This window comes from Macaca mulatta, chromosome 11, assembly GCF_049350105.2.
Source record: "Macaca mulatta isolate MMU2019108-1 chromosome 11, T2T-MMU8v2.0, whole genome shotgun sequence".
Lineage (NCBI taxonomy): Eukaryota > Metazoa > Chordata > Mammalia > Primates > Cercopithecidae > Macaca > Macaca mulatta.
The window spans coordinates 86,069,669-86,090,325 of record NC_133416.1 but is presented as its reverse complement, the minus strand read 5'-3'; the positions used below and the strand labels follow the sequence as shown (position 1 = coordinate 86,090,325).

General features: G+C 33.0%; 1 protein-coding gene across 2 annotated transcripts in view; it reads right to left on the bottom strand.

The window, feature by feature from the left end:
- The window catches only part of SYT1 (synaptotagmin 1), a 594,417-nt gene that overhangs the window by 561,502 nt on the left and 12,258 nt on the right, over positions 1-20,657 (bottom strand). The window lies entirely within an intron of this gene.

The following is a 20,657-nucleotide window of genomic DNA, read 5'->3' as shown; positions in this document are numbered from 1 at the left end:
CTGAATTCAGAAAATGCATTTTCAACTGTATAGACTTGCAATTTCAGACATGTAAGCGTTTATGAATGCCTTAAGAGAAGTTTTATTTAGCAATTAGGAGTTTTGGTTAGTGAAGTTTTTCATCTGAGATGTTTCACCCTTTAGGAGCTAAAGGTGTGGAAGGCTGCCTAAACCCAAGCTCTGAGTGGCCCTTATATTCGGTTCATGTCCTAACTTCGGAGTTTCAGCTCTGCTCAGGCAGAGGTGCTGTGTACACTAACTTCATGAAATAAAAACCAACGAAGGCATCAGAGGCTCAGCACTGTATTCTCTAATGAACATAATATTTCAAAACCACTGGAAAAAGAACGTCTCCAAATTTTAAATTTTCAGTACAAACTTATCAATAGGTTAATTGTGATTTTGATGAGTATTTGAAATGGTAGATGTAAAGCCCTACCATAGGCTCCGCCTGTAGCACTTAACAAATTATATATAGATCCTTGTTAGTGTTATGAGCATATCAGCATGCGAGATCTAATTTGTATCAGTGTGAAGGCATCATGTGACTATTCATTTTAAAGGATCAGGATAAAATCTCGCATGTCTCTGTATAACAAACAGTCTTGGGCTGTCAGTTTTTAGGCTTGCAGAATTTATGTAATGATGAAGATCCACTTTTAGGTTTGGACAGTATTTGAGCCTAGTTTGTTAAACAAAACAAAAGAAAACAATCTAGCTTCTGGTCACTGAACATTTAATCCTACAAGGATAGTTTACTAGGTAATATTACTATGTCGGTATCTTTCAACCACAGAGAAAGAAAAGTTGCTTTTCTTTTATGCTCAAAAATCATTAAAAGTATCCTGATATTTGACATTTTTAAAGATAAATTAGGCTGAATATTTTCTAAGTGTTATTTTTAATAAAAATGTATAAAAGCTACCTATGACATGTTTTAGTTTAATTAATTTGAAGGAATTATATATTTAAATGCCAGGTTTGCTATTTTGTAGTCTGTATGTAAGAAATAGAAGTTTAAAATAAAATTTACTTCGAATATATTGTCTTTAGTTGACTATTGACATTGTCATACACTTATATAGATATTTTGTTAAGTCAAAAGAACTGAAGAGCATGATTGTGAGGTTCTTAGACTCAAGGAAGTGAAATTATTTAATTATAGGTTTCTGTTTATGGAAACTAATTTTGCTGTAGAAAGTGATATTTTATATGTTAGATTTTAAGATTCCTTATTATCTTCCTAAAGATATAGAAATTGTAAAGTAAAAACCATTCCCTTTTTCTCTTTTTGTATTAATCAAAAAGAAATGAAGATAATTCAGATACCTTCTTTTCACGTAATTTTTGTACCTTAAGATATATCATATTTTTTAGTGTTTTAAATGAAAATGGAACTAAATGACATTGCTTTCTACATTATAAATAATAAAAATATTGTTGACTGCTAATACTGAAAAGTCTCTGTTTACATGAAGAGAGGGGTTTGGAGATATTTTTTCCTTTGGGGAGGGTGGTTGCTCTTAATTTCAAGTTAAACTCACCTCTTCTATGTTTCAGAATATGTTTGTTCTCTTTTCTTAAAAACATGTTTCAGGTAAAATTTGGGGTAGTAGGAGATAAATTTCTTTTCCCAACAGATTTATACTTGGTTATTGACCACATTTTCTCATATGTTCAACAGAAAAGGGTAGCCAAAATATTTTCTTTCATAATTTATCCTAAGGCATTTTCCTAGTTATTTCTTTATCATATATTTCCATATATTCTTTCTTCCAAGTACATTTTTCAGTGTGTTTTTCTTGTAATTCCTGTAAAGGCACTAGTTATTCACTACTTAGCAAAACCATAGAAATAGGCAATTTTTTTTTATTCAAATAGGGCAAGCAGCAATTTAAATTAGTAGGAAAGAATAATACAGTTCAAATTTTACATTAAATGCTTTGAAAAAAGAAAATAATAAAGGGATTTGGTGCTATACAGAGTTGGATTTCTAGATATAAATTCATTCATTTATTGACATAGCTCAGTCACAGACTATATACCAGAAATTGTCCAAGTGTTCTATGCATCACCTAGCTTTAAATTAGGTATAATTATTCCCATTTTACATTTGAGAAAAAGCCCACAAATGACTGCATTGCATGGTAACTAAATAGCTGAGCTTGCCTCCTGTCCTTATGCTTCTTTTATCCATTTTTCTTTCTCCTACACATTTATACATTTTATAAGGCCCCCAGTATAATATAGTGACTGATTTCTCTAGGTTGGAACTCCAATGAGTTACAGAAGCAATGAACTTCAATTTAGACCATAGATCACAATATAGACTAAAACTTGAAAGAGCATTTTAGCAGTTACAATTACTCTTGCACTTTTTATTGTCCTTAATAGTATAGAATTAACTCTCACTATTCAAATACTTTGCACATTACATATCATTCATTTCTGTGCCCTATGACTTCAAATATGTTGTTATTTAAAATATTTTACATATGGGTAAGTATATAGATCAACAACAACAAATGGAATTCTTTTATAGAATACTTTTAAAAATACTTAAAATTAAATCTTAATCACAAATAAATGAAAATGTGTCTATAGAAACATTTAATTTTTCATATGAAGATGCCATTTTTCAAGCTACCAAACGTGTTTTTTTCAGTCTGTTTATTATGTGGGAGGCAAACAAATGCTAAATCTTCAGTAATTGCCAAAACAAATGTTATTTTACATTAGGCATTTGACAGAATAAACATTACAGTTGAAGAATTTTTTGTTGTTTTATTTAATATGCTGATTACTTAATCCTATAATCCTAAATGTCACAAATTAGTTTTACGAGAGAACACTTTTTTATCTTTGTTCATTTTGTATTCAAAATAATTTTATGTCTCAAAAAATTAATATTCTCATGAGTTACTCATTTCAATACATATTTATTTTCTAAATATTTTGCAGGACGGTATGGAAAACCTCAAAGGAGAATACATCAAAAATAGTCGCTCGGTCACAAATTTTTTTAATTTTTAATTTTAGCTTAACTAATTTTTAATTAACAAATAAAAATTGTATATGTTTATATTGTACAATATGATGTTTTGATATATGTACATATTGTGGAATGGCTAAATGAACCTAATAAGCATATGCATTACCTCACTGAATTTTTTTTTTGTGGTGAGAACACTTAAAATCTACTTTTTAGCAATTTTCAAGTATACAATATACTGTTATTAACCACAGTCATCATGTACAATAAGAGTAAACTTATTCTTCTTGTCTAACTGAAATTTTGTGTCCTTTAACAAACAGCTCCCCATCTCCACCTCCCAGTCTCTGATAATCACTATTCTACTCTCTGTTTCTATGAGTTTTGATTTTTTTAGATTCTACATATAGGTGATATCATCAGATATTTGGCTTTCTGTGCCTGGCTTTAAATAGCCATAATTGTAAGAACTAGCTCATAATGAGTTTTCATCCTTGTCCAAGATCTCTGATAAGCACTTAATACGCATTGTTTCATTTAATCGTGAGGAGTTTATGAAGAGAATCCCATTATTTTGATGCCTATTTGATAGTGAGGGAACTGAGGCTCAATCAGGGTAAAAGAATAAGTGACCTTTTTGTCTGTGTTACACAGCTAGAAAGTCACAAGACTTGGGTACAAGTCTCTGCCAGCCTTATTTTAGGCTGTAGACATTTGCTACTATATTATGCTGATCACACACACACACACACAAAAATTAAAAAACATAATCGCCGGGCGCGGTGGCTCAAGCCTGTAATCCCAGCACTTTGGGAGGCCGAGACGGGTGGATCACGAGGTCAGGAGATCGAGACCATCCTGGCTAACACGGTGAAACCTCGTCTCTACTTAAAAAAATACAAAAAACTAGCCGGGCGAGGTGGCGGGCGCCTGTAGTCCCAGCTACTCGGGAGGCTGAGGCAGGAGAATGGCGTGAACCCGGGAGGCGGAGCTTGCAGTGAGCTGAGATCCGGCCATTGCACTCCAGCCTGGGCAACAGAGCGAGACTCCGTCTCAAAAAAAAAAAAAAAAAAAAAAAAAATCGTAAATTAAGACCGAGTAAAATTAAAACTGAAAATAGATACAATCAAAGTACTAAACAGTACTAAACATACTGTAACAAATGTCTAGAAGAGGAGGTATTTAGGGTAGTACTTGACTGCTAGGAAGGATTTCAGTGAGGAGGACTGATGGGGAGAGATACTGAAGCAGAGTAAAAGAATGTAAGAGTGGGTCCAGGTGTTAAGTTTCCTGACACTTGTACAATTATCAGAACCTTTTTGGGAAAAAAGTGAAAAAAAAAAAAAAAAAAAGCAGTGTGAATACAAAGTTAGGTAGAAAGAACGTAGTGTTCTCACCAATATTAGTTAAAATAGCTTATTTTTGCAGATTTTCCAAAAATAAAACATATTCATTGCTAGCCTCCTGATTCTCCCAGGCCCCTGGAAGGATCTTTGCACATGAGAGACTCTGAAATTTGAGGTCTTCAGGAGAAATGCAGAGGGCAGCTTTATTATGTTTTTTTTTTTTTTTTTTTTTTTTTTTTATCATTGCCTTGGTTATGGCAGAATAATCTGTATAAAAATACATATTAAACTCATTTCTGATTTAATAACACTGCACCATGGTTTTTATTTTTTGCTTATCTATAAAACATGAGATAAATTCTAGCCTTAAACTTACCTTTTTGGTTAAAGCCTTAGTTTCTCTTAAGAGAAGTTTGTTTTCATAACACATTGTCATCTACTGGCCTAGTGTATGCAGAAATTATAGGATAACAAATTTTATTGAGATAGAAGACTTGACATCTTTGTCTCAACTTTTCCATGATATTCCCTTACAGTTCAGACTTCATGGGGTATCTAAGTTTGTGGGCTTTTTATTTTTTTTAGTATTCAGTGATTATTGGCACTAAGACTTTCCTCCTCTTTAATACAGATGGAGAAGAATGTTGCTAGGTGAGTTGGCTTTGAAAGTTATGCTTAATATTGATTCAAATTTTGGAGACAAAATTGAATTTTTGACAAGTTTAATTTAAAAATATGGATCTTAGTACTAAGAATTAATAATGATTCATCTAGATTATAACTTCACAGTCAGTGTTAACAATCCATATATTTTGATAAATCAGCCAGTGGAAATTAAAAAAAATTAAAGCAAGAATCATTATTAGCTAATTGAAAAATGTAGCCTGTCATTTACTATTAGTCACTGCTGCTTTTGGTATTGAAATTGCCCACAAATTCCCAGGAATTGGTTTTCATTTGTAGACTCCTCCTCAGTAAGTACATGCATACTGATTGTAATGATGGCAGCCACTGCATTTATCTGCACAATCCTAGTGGAGACTGGTAACTGTTTTTGATGGCAAGGGCCAGCAGTAGATCAATTTATTTGGGCAATTTAGTTAGGAGTGAATCCAAACCATTATGAGAACATTATAATGCTATTTATACATCCTAATTTTTCAATTCAAGAATATGACATGTTTCTCTAAAGTTCTCTGCGAAAGTGAGTTTACTCAAATTAGGATTCATATCTAGTTGTTTCAAAAATATTGTGTAATTCTCAAAAAATTATTTTCCTCTTTATTGTTATTTGTCATTAAACTTTTCCCTTGAGATAATTTTGGGTGATAAATGTATTGCTAAATTAAATATCCATATATATTTGCATCCCACTATTACCAAATTAATCTCGACTTCCTTTTGCCTTCCTTTTAAATTTTGACTCCTTTTGAATTCTAAATCAGACCTCCAGTAAAATAAAACGAATGTTATTTTCTAAGGAAGATTGAAGTCTTCTATTTGGTTGTCAAAATTTAAAATTTGGCAGGGGGACTCCTATTTTAAAGTGTGTATTTAGAGAGGTGGGGAAAGGGAAACAACTGATTGATTAGGTCTATACTGGTCATTTTTCATATTGTTAAAATATTTTCTCTATTTTATATTACTGAAGAATGGTTTCTATTACTGAAGAACTTTTATGATTTTTTATAACAGCAGTGACTGATCCCCTGGGTGTATGTGACTAAGCTAATTTCTGAGTAATATTATGTGCAGAAGCTAAAATGTACTATAATTTGACTGATAAGATTATTATTTTAAAAATTAGTGGTAGGAAGGAGGTAGATTGTTTTCTTGTTAAAAACATGATAAGATGATGTTTTCCATATTAGTGAATCCAAGAGGTTAATGAGCGAAGCCACCTGGTTTTTATCAAAGTATGTTAAGTATTATCCCATTTAAACCACTTAGCATAGTTCAAGGACTTGCCAGAGCTGCAGTTCAGGTAGACCATACATGATATGGAAGGAAAACCAGACAGAACTTGACTTTCAATTCATAAGAATTAAGACAAAAATAATTTATACCAGGAGGAAGAGAATGAAAAACTGTTAATATATAAAATTATAGTGATTAACTGATTCATAGTTTTCTTAGATCTTCTATTGATTGTACATAGGATTGATTTCAACAATTCTCAGCACTTGAACTTATCAGTACTAGTATCATGGATCTAAGAAGACGCTAATGAGATGACATGCATCTCAGTTTGAGTTTGGTTTATTCTGCCACCCATTACTTAGCTTTTAAAGAGAGACTGTAGAGGGAAGACTACTTAACAGATATCACTACAGCCATTAATTGTGTCCTTCCTCCTGAGCACAGTTCAAATTGTCACAGGTTTCTCAAGACATCCCTGACAAAGTTTCCTTTTATCCTACATGTTCTGAGGTGTCTTAAGTTTTTCACCTTAAAAAGCTGCCAAAAATACCTTCTTCCATATGTAAATAAATGTTAGTTAACCATCATTTCACCGTGGAGAGTTTAAACTTCAGTAACACCTAGAAATTCTGTCAACTATCTTGACAAATTTGTTCCAGATATTTTCCTTTGATCAAACAGATATTAGAAACGATTTCATTTTTAACTCTCTTGTACAAAATGCGGCCTTAGAAGACAGCTATGGTAACATGGAAACCTGGGTATGGAGTAAAAATGTTGAGTTTAATGCTCAGTTTAGCAATTTACTAGTTTCCTATTCCTAACCAAATCAGTGAGTTTCTCTAAATGTACTGTTTTCTTATCTTCAAAATGTGGATGACAACATATAATAGTGTTGTTATGATTAGCAAATGAGAAAGAGCATTTAAAAGTGCTTTGTACACCATAAATTATATGTTGGTGGCTAGCAACTATGTGTTATTCCCCTCCTAAAATCTTGTCAGTGTCTTAATAACTACATATCAATAGCTCATTTTGTGCCTAATGATCTGATAGATGAAAACAAAACAAAATAAAACACACAATAAACCAATAATAAAATAGACTTATATCTGCCCACAAGAAGATTATAGTTTGGGTGAGAAGACAGGTACTATACATATACATGAGGAATCAGTAGGATTAATTCTAAATAAAATAGTGAGCTACATATCTAATATCTGGAGAGGTGCATGTTAGGAGCATAGTTCTATTGCATAAGTATTGCATAGTTATAATTCAGAAACATTCTAGCAGATAGTTACTCTTCAGCCAAGCTTTGAAGTTAGAGCAATATTTAAAATGGTGAAAGCAAAAGATAGACTCTGGATTGTAGATTGGAAGTAACAGAAATGCGGTTATAGCGAGGAGTGAAAACGAGAAAGACAGTGTAAGAAGAAGATGAAGAAAGTAATTTTCTGGGGAAAATGAGTCAATTTTGGGAAGGATGAGGGAGTTGGAGAATGAAAGACTGGTTGCAATGGATAGAAACTGTGTAGCTTGGAAGAAGAAAGAACGAGGAGAAAGATGATGTAAGTAGAAGGGAGGAGAGCATCCTGAAGAGTCTAGTTTAAGATATATTATTTTTGAGGTGACAGTAGAATATTCAAGTAGATATATCTGCTCTCTTTAGCCAGAAAATTTGAACTTTTTTTCTTTTAATCAAATAAAACAGAAGCCCAGATGCAAAATGCACTGAATATACTTAATAAAATTCAAATATATACAAGTTTGGGGCAGTCTGGGTTAGTGTAAACTGCTATAATGTGATTTGTTATTGGAAAACTGTGCTTGGCCCCTTTGGGAAATGGACCAGTGTCTTTCTTAATTATGTATCATGATGATCATTGTGATTGAGTCATTTTACAAAACATTCTTGAAGAATATTTAAGGTTTTCAAAATCCAAAAGTGCTTAAATCTAAGGGTGATTAGCTAAAAGATCATCTACAATGTATCATTGTACTAGTCAACATTTTAAGCCATGGGAATTATTAATATCTCACATGCGCAATAGCTTTTCTTTCTTTATAAAACAATATTATTCAAGACATGGGCTCTTTGTTATGTTCCCATGCACTCTCATCAATACTAATTCCAAGGCTTTGCTCATGCTCTTTCCCACCCAGGATAGGAGTCCCATAAAACTTTCATAAATAACATTTCCAAATCCAGACAAAGTCTCAGTTCTTCCTCTCCAAATGATTATTAAGTGATTCTTCTCTTTTTACCTATTGTAGAGCACTTCAACTTTATTTTTATACTACCATTTATGGTGTCAGCTTCACTTGTATTACAAGTTCCTCAACCAAAGAAATGTGCTTTTTGTATTTCTGCCAGTGTAGTGAGTGAATCTTAACTTCTTTGGAGTCTCAACCCTTTGGCAGTGTGATTGGAACTATAAGCTCATTCCCCAGAAAAATGTATAGGCAAATATATACACCACATTTTGTATATAATTTCAGGGAAAATATTCTGAAACCCTTGAAGAAACACAGATGCCAGGATAAGAAATCCTGAACTAGTTGTTAACAAACATTTCTGGATAAAGTAGGAATTCAATACATGTTTGTCAATGCATTAACTATAAGTTTCTCAAAAAACTTAACAAGGAGCTCTGAAGGAACTGGGATAAAAATTGATAATAGTCTAAAAAGGGGAAATAATATGGGTTTTGGAGCAAAGAAAAGCTTTGGCCTTAGGTATTAGTCTAATTACAACTGTCTTTTTCTAGTAAAGATTTGTCGCCAAGTACACATTTCTTATCAAGCAGGTAGTAAATCTGTAAATGCAGGAAGCCTCGGAATACAAGATGCCTTAAAGAACCTTGCGCTCCAAAGTAAAAATAGAAGTGACAGTGAGCAGGAGGAAGGAGGAGGATTTGCTGGAATGCAAATCGCACCCTTGGTTTCCTGATGAACCATGACTCAGAAGCTACCAAAGATATTAACCAATCAGCAGGTAGTGGTGTGCTGAACTATAAAAAGTAAAGAGGAGTTCAGAAGGTGACTGAAAGAAGTGATCTTTGAAGCACTCCTAAAAGTGAACAACTCCAACAAGATTAGAAAAGATGATAATAACTATCATAGAAATATTTATTGGACATTTCTAAGTGTCCAGCACTGTGCTAAGCATCTTTTTAATTCTAAATATGTTGCTATGCATTTGACTACAATAAGGAACATTTAGGTGATGATTAATTTTAAATGATTGCATAAAATGTCTTACAACTTTCGAAATCATCCTTCAGCAAAGTGGTATCACTGGGGATGTTGATGTCAATCTATTTTTCTTTAAAATGAAATTAATCTAAAATATTGAAATGGGTCCATCCATTTACCAGGGTAATTGTACACAAGGATTTCCAGGAGAGGAAAAGAAGATGAGGTCTAAGAATTGAAATATCAGCAATCTATTTACACTAACTTTATACAATTATATGTGTAATCTTCTACAAATAAAGCCAATACCTGCAATACTTTGTCCTCCAAAATCATAGACATTGAAAAAAATACTATCAATTTCTTAAGAAAGGATTTAAAAATATTTTAATATCTGTGATTGCACAAATTTATATTCCTTATTACTACTGCCAATGACACAATATCTTAATTTTCTCATGTAATGAGTTCAACTACTAATTATAACATGAAAACCACTTAGTTTAAATGGTCTATCACAGATTTTTGGGTATGAAACTTGAGCAGTCCTCTTTAGGAATAAAATTCAGTTAGTTTGTTTTAATTATTTAAATCTTAATGTAAACCTGTCTTCAATAAGTCAAGAATATTATATTTGAGAAATACAATCAGGTTTTTAAAACAAGTATTAATAATCAATTTCTCCTAAACAAAAGGGCTAGATATTGAAATTATATTTTAGTATTTCATGACCTACTTCAATCAATAAATATTTACTGAATATTAGCTTTATGAGAAATAATTTTGGATATAAAGATGATTGAGATATCCTCTTATGAGGAGCTCTTGTTCTAATAGGGAAGATAATATGCAAAAACAAACAATTACATTATAGAAATCCTCCCTTATCCGTGGCGGATAGGTTCCAGCTCCCCTAGTGTATTCCTGAAACCACGGCTAGTACCAATAATTATGTGTACCATGCATGGATTTATTTTTCCTTCTTCACAATTTCATGAATAGATTTATTCTTACCATAGCTCTTAATGATCTCAGCATATGATTCTTTTTTCTTTCCTTACTAAGTCAAGAACTTTCACCTTGTCATTTAAAAGAAGTACTTAATGGCTTCCCTTTGGCATATCCGAATTGCCAACATCTACACTCGTGTGCATTTGGGCCGTTATTAAGTAAAATAAGGGTTACTTGAACACAAGCACTGTGATACCAACAGCCAATGTGACAACTGCCAGGACTACTAAGTGACTAATGGGTGGATAACAGACAGCATCGAGATACTGGACTGAGAGATGATTCATGTCCTGGGCAGGATGGAGTAGGATGGCGTGAGATTTCATCATGCTACTCAGAGCAACATGCATTTTAAAATGTATGAATAGTTTATTTCTGGAATTTTTCCATTTAATATTTTCAGACCATGGTTGGCCATGGGTAACGGAAACCACAGAAAGTGAAATCGTGGGTAACAGGGACTACTGTAAAAGCTAGAAAGTGAAAGTATCATGGGATATCATTATTTCCTTAATCCCAAAGAAAAATATTCCTCCTAAAATTTCATACATAAACTGGCACTCTATTCTACACTCACTGGTGGGGCTTCCAGTCTAATTTCATGCCTAAATCTAGATCATGAAAATATGTTGAATTACTTAACCCCATATAGCTTGTATCAGCTTATTTCTCATGGCTTTTATTTAAGTATCCATTGTGTTTATTTGAGCAATAAATAACACACTATCATACACTTTTATCCAAAAGCATTTTGTGGGTCTTTCTCAGCTGTTTATATTATATTCTCCCTGAAAACAATCCAAACTTTTCAAAAAATATTCAAATGTGGCTGAATGCTCATCTCAGAGCAGGCAATAAGTAAATAGTTGCTGACTGTGTACTAAAAACATCAGGAGTATGTACTGATTAAAATACAGATCACCACAGGCATATGGTTACAAACATCTTTTAATTCTAAATTTGTTGCTATGCATTTGACTATAATAAGCAACATTTAGGTGATGATTAATTTCAAAGAACTGCATATATTGTCTTACAACTGTCGAAATCAGCCTTCAGCACAGTAGGCATCATTGTGAATGCTGGTATCAATCTGTTTTGTTTAAAATGAAGTTAAACGTAAATATTGGAAAGAAAACTCATTTTGTCTCAAAATAACTTACTCAAAAAGTAATACCAATCCAGGAATTTTGTGGAGGCCAGCTTTTAGAACCAATTGCACTCGCTCTATATTCATGAACCCTTAATGCTTCTCATTCTGACGTTTGTGAGTGCATTCACATTTCTTTCAATCATAGAAAAAAACAAAAAGATATTTTTCGGCTATTTTCCTAGATGCCTTGAAGTTAGACCAACTTTTATTTACTTGCCCCAGGATAATAAATTAGCTGGCAAAGTGGCTGAGGAAGTATGTATAACATGTTACTAAATGCTATTATGATAAGCTCTACCATGTATGAGGGAAGTTAAACTCCATTTCTTATAAAAATTTTATAGGAATGTATTTATGAGCTATCCACTGCTATCTTAATGTACTTAGAAACCACAAAATCTAGGAAATAAATAGAATAGATATGCATTTTGCTTCCGTCATAAACCAACAAAGTCCAAATTCCCTTCTTGTTTCCACCCTTGGCCCCATTCAATCCATTCTAGCAAGAATATTTTATTCTAAATGATCCTTAAAAATATTGAAGTTGTATGTGCTACACATATGCTCAAAATCTTTTACTGGTTTCCCCTCTCATTCCAAATAAAAACCAAAGTCGCCTCAGGGCCTTACACCATCTGGCCCTGTGTTTCCTCTCAGAAAAAAGCTTCTAGTGCTTCCTCAGCCCACACCACCTGGCCCACGTGGATGCCTTGCTTTCTTTGAAATCACCAGGCATGGCCTGATCTCTAACCCTAGCCTAATTACTCACCTCCTCCAGATCTATGCTGAAATGTGACTTTCAATGACAACCTTATTTAAAAATGTATTCTGCCTTCATATTCCCAACTTGGCACTCTCTACTCTCTTTCCTTGTTTTTTATTTTTATTTTTTGATAGCATTCATGAAGATAAAGCTTATTAATAGCACCTGTCCCCTTCCTCCCTCTCTCCCTCTCTCCCTCCCTTCCTTCCTCTCTCCCTTCGTCCTTCCCTCCCTTCCTCCTTCCCTTCCCCCCTTCCTCCTTTCTTCTCATTCTTCCCTTCCTGCCTTCCTTCCTTTCTCCACTTATTTTTCTGCCCTCACTGAAAGGTAAGTTATTTGAGAATAAATAACTTACTGATACTGAAAATTTTTGAACTAATGCTCAGAGATTTTTGAATTAATGAAGTAAAAAATTATCTAGATCCTAGTGGATTGAAATCCAAATCCCCTAACATTTAACAGCTATGACCTTAAAGCAAATAGTATCATTTCTCTGTGCCTCAATTTTCTTATTTCCAAAACAAGCATGATAATAGTTGAAACTTCAGAGAGGTTTTGAAGAAAGTATTAAATAGGCAATATACAAAAACAGTTAAAATAATACCTGGTATGTAATGAAAACTCTATACATATAAACTATTATTATTAAATTTGCCAAATTTTATAAACACTTTTAAAACTTCATATTTCTTCAGACATATTCCATACTGTTTCTTTTTGTTTTAAAATATTTTACATGTAGCTAACATATGCAAGCTCATTCTTAACAAGTTTACATTTTGAAAAGCTTTAATATTCTTAAGCTCAACAATTGCAGCCCCAGACCAAAGATATATTAAATGTAATTATAAAATTGTATTCATAATGCCTGAATGTATATAGAAATGCAAACATTAAAATATTATAAGATTATGATATAGAGAATCAATTATTAATGAAAATATTAAACAAACAAGATGTTATAAAATATGTTAACACAAGGATACTTTGCGGTATGAAAAAAGTGGAACATTTATAAAAATCTTTAAATGCAATCAAGTGTATAAAACCCTTTAATACACCTTATGTGCATTGTTACTATCATCACAAATTTTACTAGAAAAAAACTAAATTATCAAACTGAATTAGCTTAAAGTAAAAAATCACTTCAAATTAACGTTTCACACAATTACTTAATGCTGCATTAACCAAAAGCAGTAGATATAACTATTCCTAATATATAAAATATATAACTATACATTTAAAAATCACTGTAGATTGTATAAATAAAATCTAATCCAACATAAATGAAATAATCTAACTGAAAATGTATAGACCATTGTGTATATATCATGGAATGCTGATTTTAAATGTGATGTTTGCAAATGCAATATTTCTGTTGGGGGCTTTAAATATTTCTGTTAGAGAATATAAGAGGTTGGTAACAGTGGCTGACTGAAAGAAAACAGTATCTGAAAAAAGACTAATTTTTCCACTTATATATTATTAGATTATTTGAGTATTTTAAATAATTTTATGGAATAATTTTTTATTTAAAAAACAAGCTAAAATATTTCTTTTAAAATGTTTCTCTTATATTATTAAGTATATATTGAACATCTTTACAGAAGGAATAACTTTTTCAGTGACAGAACCCCTCCGCACTTTGGATGCCATAGAGATTTATAATATAATTGAAGAAATGGTTAAAAATAGAGCAAGAAGAAAAGGTAGAGAGAAAGTGAAAGGGAAAAGAGAAAGTCAAGAATGATTATCTGTTTCAGAGATAGGTAACACTGACTCAAATAATCCAAAGCATTAGTTGGTCCCATTAAAGAGGAATTGGAATACATTATTATATATCATCTCTTCACTCTTAATTGTCTATGACAAAATGAGCACTTAAATTACCATATTTTATTTGAAGCTTAACAGTGAGCTACCTGTTGATTTAATCTAGGGAAGCAAAGACTGAGAAAAGAAAGAAAGTCATATTTCATCTTGGAAGAAAAGACTTGGCTACATCTAGTTTCAGTTCATGAAGAATTATTACCAAAATCACATATTAAATTATTACACTTATTCAAAAGAAATATATAAGTGAGTGAGAAATGAATGAAAAAAGTCAAGGATGATACTTCAACGATATCCACCAAAGATTTTTAAGTACTACTTAGTATGTGCCATGTATTGCTAGGTCGGCACTGGAGAAAAAATTGCAAACAATATAGAAATGGTTCCTGCAATCACAGAGCCCTTAATTCAATCTTATTTTTTGCATTGTGGCAATAAACATTAATTGTTCACTGTTATAACATCATAATTTAATGTATTATTGTTTGAAGAAATTATAGAAATACACACATATAATTCAGAGATTTTTTGACATAGTATTCTCAACTGGGTAATCAAGTAATAAGAGATTTTTGTAAAAAATCATATGACCTTGTATTTCGGTAACAATCTCCATTTTATCTTTAGCTAGAAAATTTATTTTTCACTGCACTTTTTTAGTTTCTGAAAATGTGTTTTCACACCCAGAGGATGTAAGATCACAGACTGTTCCCATTACAAAGAAAAGAAGCAAACAAGAAAAAAAAATCTGTGATGCCATGATTCGGAGAAACCCGTTATCAAAATAATTGGATAAAAACTCAAGGTTAAAATTTTAGCAAAACATATTTAAAGGACTTCTCTACATCCCACTTCAGATTTCCATCAACTACATTTAGTCTCATCAGTACCCTCACATATAAGATGTGAATTTATAAATATATTTCTTCTTTAAAATCAGTTAAGTTTTCAGTATTTTCAAACTTAATGCCTACTTAGGGTTTACCAAAATATTTTCATTTTGTTCCAGTTATTTGTTCAAATCTCTCTACCATACAGAGTTTGCCAATTCTTGGCAGTTCTGGAGGAATTTTGGAAAGCAACTTATTCATCCTACTATAATATAAAAAAACTGAATATTTACTCTCAGATATAAATAATAAAAATTTATTTTTAGAGAGTCAGCCATATTACATTGCTGAATTTACAATTTTAGGGTCTAATGATAGTAGATACATTCATAGAGTGATTAAATTTGTATTCAGATTGGATCCAATCACTGTGGAAAGCTGAGCTTTCTATTTTAACCAAGCCTGCTCATCCTCCCTCAAATATACCAAGCTACAATATTATTTTGTTTCCTCCCCAATATAGAAAACTTCATACTTCTTTAAAGATTAGGGGATAAAGAAAGCATCTATTTAAAGTTCAGTCAATCTCCTATGCATCTTATCATCTCCCCATTCATTCAGCAAACGTTTTTTGAGCATCTATTATATGTCAGGTGTTGCATGTAACTGGCATTGTGGTCGCTTCCATAGAGGATACATGGCCCCCGACCTCTTGTGGTTTATGCTCTTAGTGGCTTCTCATGGCATTTAATAAATAGTCTAATAAATAAATATATAATTTCAAATTGTGCAAGTGCTATAAAAAATACAGGGTACTATGGGAAATATAATGGGAAACAAAATTGTCATTGAGAGATTAGAAATACACTCTCTGATTTAAGTTGATGCCTGAGAGATGTGTCAAGTTTAGCAAGCAAAAAAAAAAAAAAAAAAAAATCATCTTAACATTTCTCTTGTCAAAGATGAGCCCTAGAATCAGCTTCTCAAAGAGAGCTGATACTCTTCTTCTCTTATTTCCTCTTTTTTTTCCTATCTTTTCCCTTCCTCTGTCCTTTCCTCCTCTCCTCTCCTCTTCTCTTCTTTTGAAAGGCAAATTACCAAGTTAAGGTTACTTGGTTTCCCTAGACTACATGAAGCTTACTCTCCCCAAAGCATAAATGGCTAGTGATATAATCAAGTTTATCTTTACAAACACAGTTAGAAAATGCCTGAGTTTTGTGCATATTTTAGAAGTTTCTCCCCATCAAGGCTAAATATGCTAATTATTTTTGTTCAACACGGTTTGATAATGTATGTTATGTGCCAGACATTCCTCCAGTAAATGGGAATATAAAGAATAAGACATAATCTTTAAACCTAGTTAGTTCAAAACTAGCAGGGGGTGGCTATATGAACAATAATCCTACAACAACATGATAAATGTAATGCTGGAAATATGCTGAGAGTATTACGTAAGCTTTGAACTACAGAGATGGGTTGGGAAAAATTTCTTTGAGAAATAGACATAAAAAATAAATTAGAAATGAAGGGAGCCATATAAAATGGATGTAGTTAGGGATGGAAGTCGTTCATGGAGAGGGACAGGAGGGAAGTATTTGGGGGTGACAAATACTGTGACAAGCCAAGCAAAGTCAATTATAATGGGCATATAGGAATGAGAGGCATTTCCTTTTGTTTTCTAATTTTGAGGAAGCTGCATGAGTATGTCAATCAGAAGAATAATCTGATCAGATTTGTGTTCGGTGACTTAGGTGACAGTGAGGAACATGAGTTGTAAGAGAGCAGGACTGTAAGGTAGAAAAACTGTTGGAAAAAGTTTGTTTTTTTCTTACAATAATTAATGTGAGATTAGAGGAAAAAAATGAGCAATAGTTAGGAGGAAAATTCAGTAGGATGAAGTTGATTGGATGATGACAGTCAGAAAATAGCTAAGTTAAAAATTATTTTTATAATAAATATAACCCTTTCACTAGAAAGTTTAAGCTTCCAAGTATGGTATAATAGACAAATTAGTCATTTTGGCCTTCTTATTGTAAATTGTAACAGTCTACAAAAAAATATTTCCTATATACACTTTAAAGGTATAAGCTTGTCATCTCTACGGAAATTGTTAAGACTGGTAAATTAATATTTTTTCATTGGATGAGATGCATAGAGCTGTTCTAATTCATGGAGAGACAATTTACAGTTCATTTATGCATTGACTCAACAAATATTTATGAAACAACAAATATGTATTGTTTTAGGCATTGGGAGAGCAGGAAGTAAAAAATACAAAAATCTCTGTTACCATAGAATTTACATTCTAATGATCACAGGGAGGCAATAAATAAATAAATTTATTTATTTAAAAACTGTATTCGAAGAGTGATAAGTGCTAAGAAGAAAGATGTTGGGGAAGGGGGAGGAGACATAAGTGTACAGCAATACTGGGCAGGAAAGACCACACAAAAATTGAGTAAACACACAAAAGGTTTGAAGAAGGAATCAAAAGAGAATACAGACGAAGTGCATTCCAGCCAGTAGGAAGGGGAAGAACAAAGGATCTGAAGCAGGAATGTAATATAACGACTAATTACTATCTGTGAGGCTCTGGTCCACACGGATGAGGAAAACAGATCATGCCTGTTTTGTTGAAACTCCAAATCTGGTTGGGGAAGAAGTTACTAATCAAATAACCACCCAAATAAATATATAATCATAAATTGACAAATTCTGTAAGGGGAAAATACAGGTCACTATGAGGAGGTACAATGCAAAGTTCTGAGTGATTCTGAGAGTCAAAAATGTCTTCCCGGAATAACTGATACCTATGTTGAGATCTGAAGGCTGCATAGAATTTAACCAGATAAAAGAGAAAAGAAAGCACTCCAACATCATAATCAGCATATGTTAAGATACTGAGGCAGAAAAAAAAAAATCCGGAATATTAAAAACCTGAAAGAAGGCCAATATGGCCAGAGTATCATAACAAAGGAACAATATGATAAATGCGGCTGGTGAATAGGTAGGGCCAGATAACGCATGGACTTGAAAGTCAAGTTAAGGATAATAGATTTCAGAAGGCAAGTTGATTTGAATTATGGTGCTGCAATGAAGATAGAGAAGAGTAAACATATTCAAAAGATATTTATGAGTTAAAAATTTTATCAAGATTTATTCTGAATTTGAGGTTAAAAATGAGAGATATATGAAACAAATATAACTCCCAGGTTTCTAGATAACAAAATTAGATGAATGGTGCAATCATTCACTAAGATTGAAGACACTAGGGAAGGACTAGATATGTTGATGAAGATGCGTTCAGTTTGAATGTGGTGAGTTTGAGATGTCTTTCAGCTATCTAAATAGGTCTGCCTTGTAGGTGGTTGGACTATGTGTCAGGAATCCTAGTAAGCTGGGAATGATTTAGTTCAGCTTCCAAATTTGCCAGGAGTGCTGGCCTTCTAAACCAAACACATATCATTGTTTGAGACTTAGATTTTTAAAAAGAGATGCTTTCATTAAGGAATGAACTGAATACCTAACATAACCTCAAAGTCGCTCAGAGTGTATCTTATGCATCACTTCCTGTATGACGCCATTGCTGTTTCAGCTAACTGTCATTCACTCTCAAGTGTTTGCAGAAAGCTTTGCATTTTCCTGATGCAGCTTATCTCTTCAAGTACTTGCCAATATCCTCTTCTTCCAAGCCTGGAGTGGGAATGGGTGTGTTATACTTCCTATATCCTTCTAATTAGGAGCCACATGACTGGGTCTGGCTAATGGACTGTGAACAGAAATTTTATGTATCTTTTACAGGGTCAAAGTAGATAATTGCTGGTGAGAAACTCTCTGATGCTCTTCGCCCTACTGCAATGAATCCTTAAACTTTACATTGAGATGACAGCCTTATAAGACACTGGGGCACTGGAGCTCTCAGAGTCTAGATTTTTGAATGAGTATGTAAATCAGAGAACATTCTCCCCTATGTACTCTCCAAACACTCTGATCCGCAATGGCTATGTGGTATGTGCAAAGAATAAAGCTTTTGTGCTGAAGTTCTTGAGGCTTTTGTATTGTTTGCTATCACAGAATATCCTACACTATGCTATTTCACAGCTCACATGTGAGCGAATCATTACTTGCTTATGGTTTCACTCTTAACTAGACGGTACTCAATTCTTCCATGGGTGGCTAATTGTGTCTTGGAGTTTGTTTGTATTCTTTAACTATTTTTGAGTAGATAAATGAATGACGGAAAGATACAATCTTCAACCTTATTCACCACTATGAGAGTACTCAAATGTTAGAAGGGAAGCCAAAGGCTTTATGTGCTGGGCTACTCATATGTCTAATTTTCTTGCAGCAAAATGCCATACTCAATTACACACCTTCACATGTTAGCACTGAAAGGTGTCAGGGAAATCATTTAGTAAAATTTCCACATTATGAACTTGGTGACGGATTGACAGATTTTATGTTATTTGTTTGTTTCTTAATTTGAATACAAAACTCTAAATACCTATGCTCAATCTTCATTGTCTATTTTTTTCCATAGACTAGCTCTCCACTCACTATTTTAAAGGAAAAGAAGTAATCCCTTATTCCTTTCGTGTATCCTCTTCTAATCTACGAGAAAGTTTATACACAACTAAAAAAAAAAAAAAAAAAAAAAGAGTGCAATATATCAACCCCATGACAACTAAAAAGAAGCTTAAGAGCTATTAACTGAACTTCTTAGAAGGTAGACAACTGACATGAATCTGCTTAAGAGTGGCCAATGACAGCATTGGTGCTAGATTCATTGTGGACTTAAAAATAATGCATTATAAATTCACACAAAATTACCTGTATGTGAATATAGCAAGAAGATTATAATTTTGAGGCCAGGTGTGGTAACTCATGCCTATAATCCCAGCACCTTGAGAGGCTAAATCAGGGAGATCTCTTCAACCCAGGAGTTCAGGACCAGCCTGGGCTGTAACATAGTGAGACCCTGTCTCTACAAAAAATATAAAAATTAGCCAGGCGTGATGTTATGCACGTGTAGTCCCAGTTACTCAGGAGGCTGAGTTGAGGGGATCATGTGCTTGCACTCCAACCTAAATGACAGAGCCAGAATCTGTCTCAAAAAGCAAAAATAAAAAACAAACAAAAAAACAGCAACAGCAACAACAAAAAAACTACAGGCTGTTATACATTGTTAAATTGTAATATAAACTTAGTTGATCATCACCAGTGCTTTTTAAATGAAATAGAAAAGGATAATTGAAAAGTATCAGAAAGCATAATAAGTAATATTTCATAGAACTTTTGCTAATAGTGTGTGTATGTATATACTAAATTTGGATGCCAGTTAAAAATGTTAGAAAATACAGAGTTAGTGGATTTACTCATTGATATGGGTTAGCTGTGTCCCCACCCAGATCTCATCTTGAATTGTAGCTCCCATAATTTCCACATGTTGTGGGAGGGAACCAGTGGGAGTTAACTGAATCATGGGGGAAGGTTTTTCCCATGCTGCTCTCATGATAGTAAATCTCACAAGATCTGATGGTTTTATAAAGGGGAGATCCCCTATACATGCTCTCTCTTTGCCTGCTGCCACATAAGACATCCCTTTGCTCTT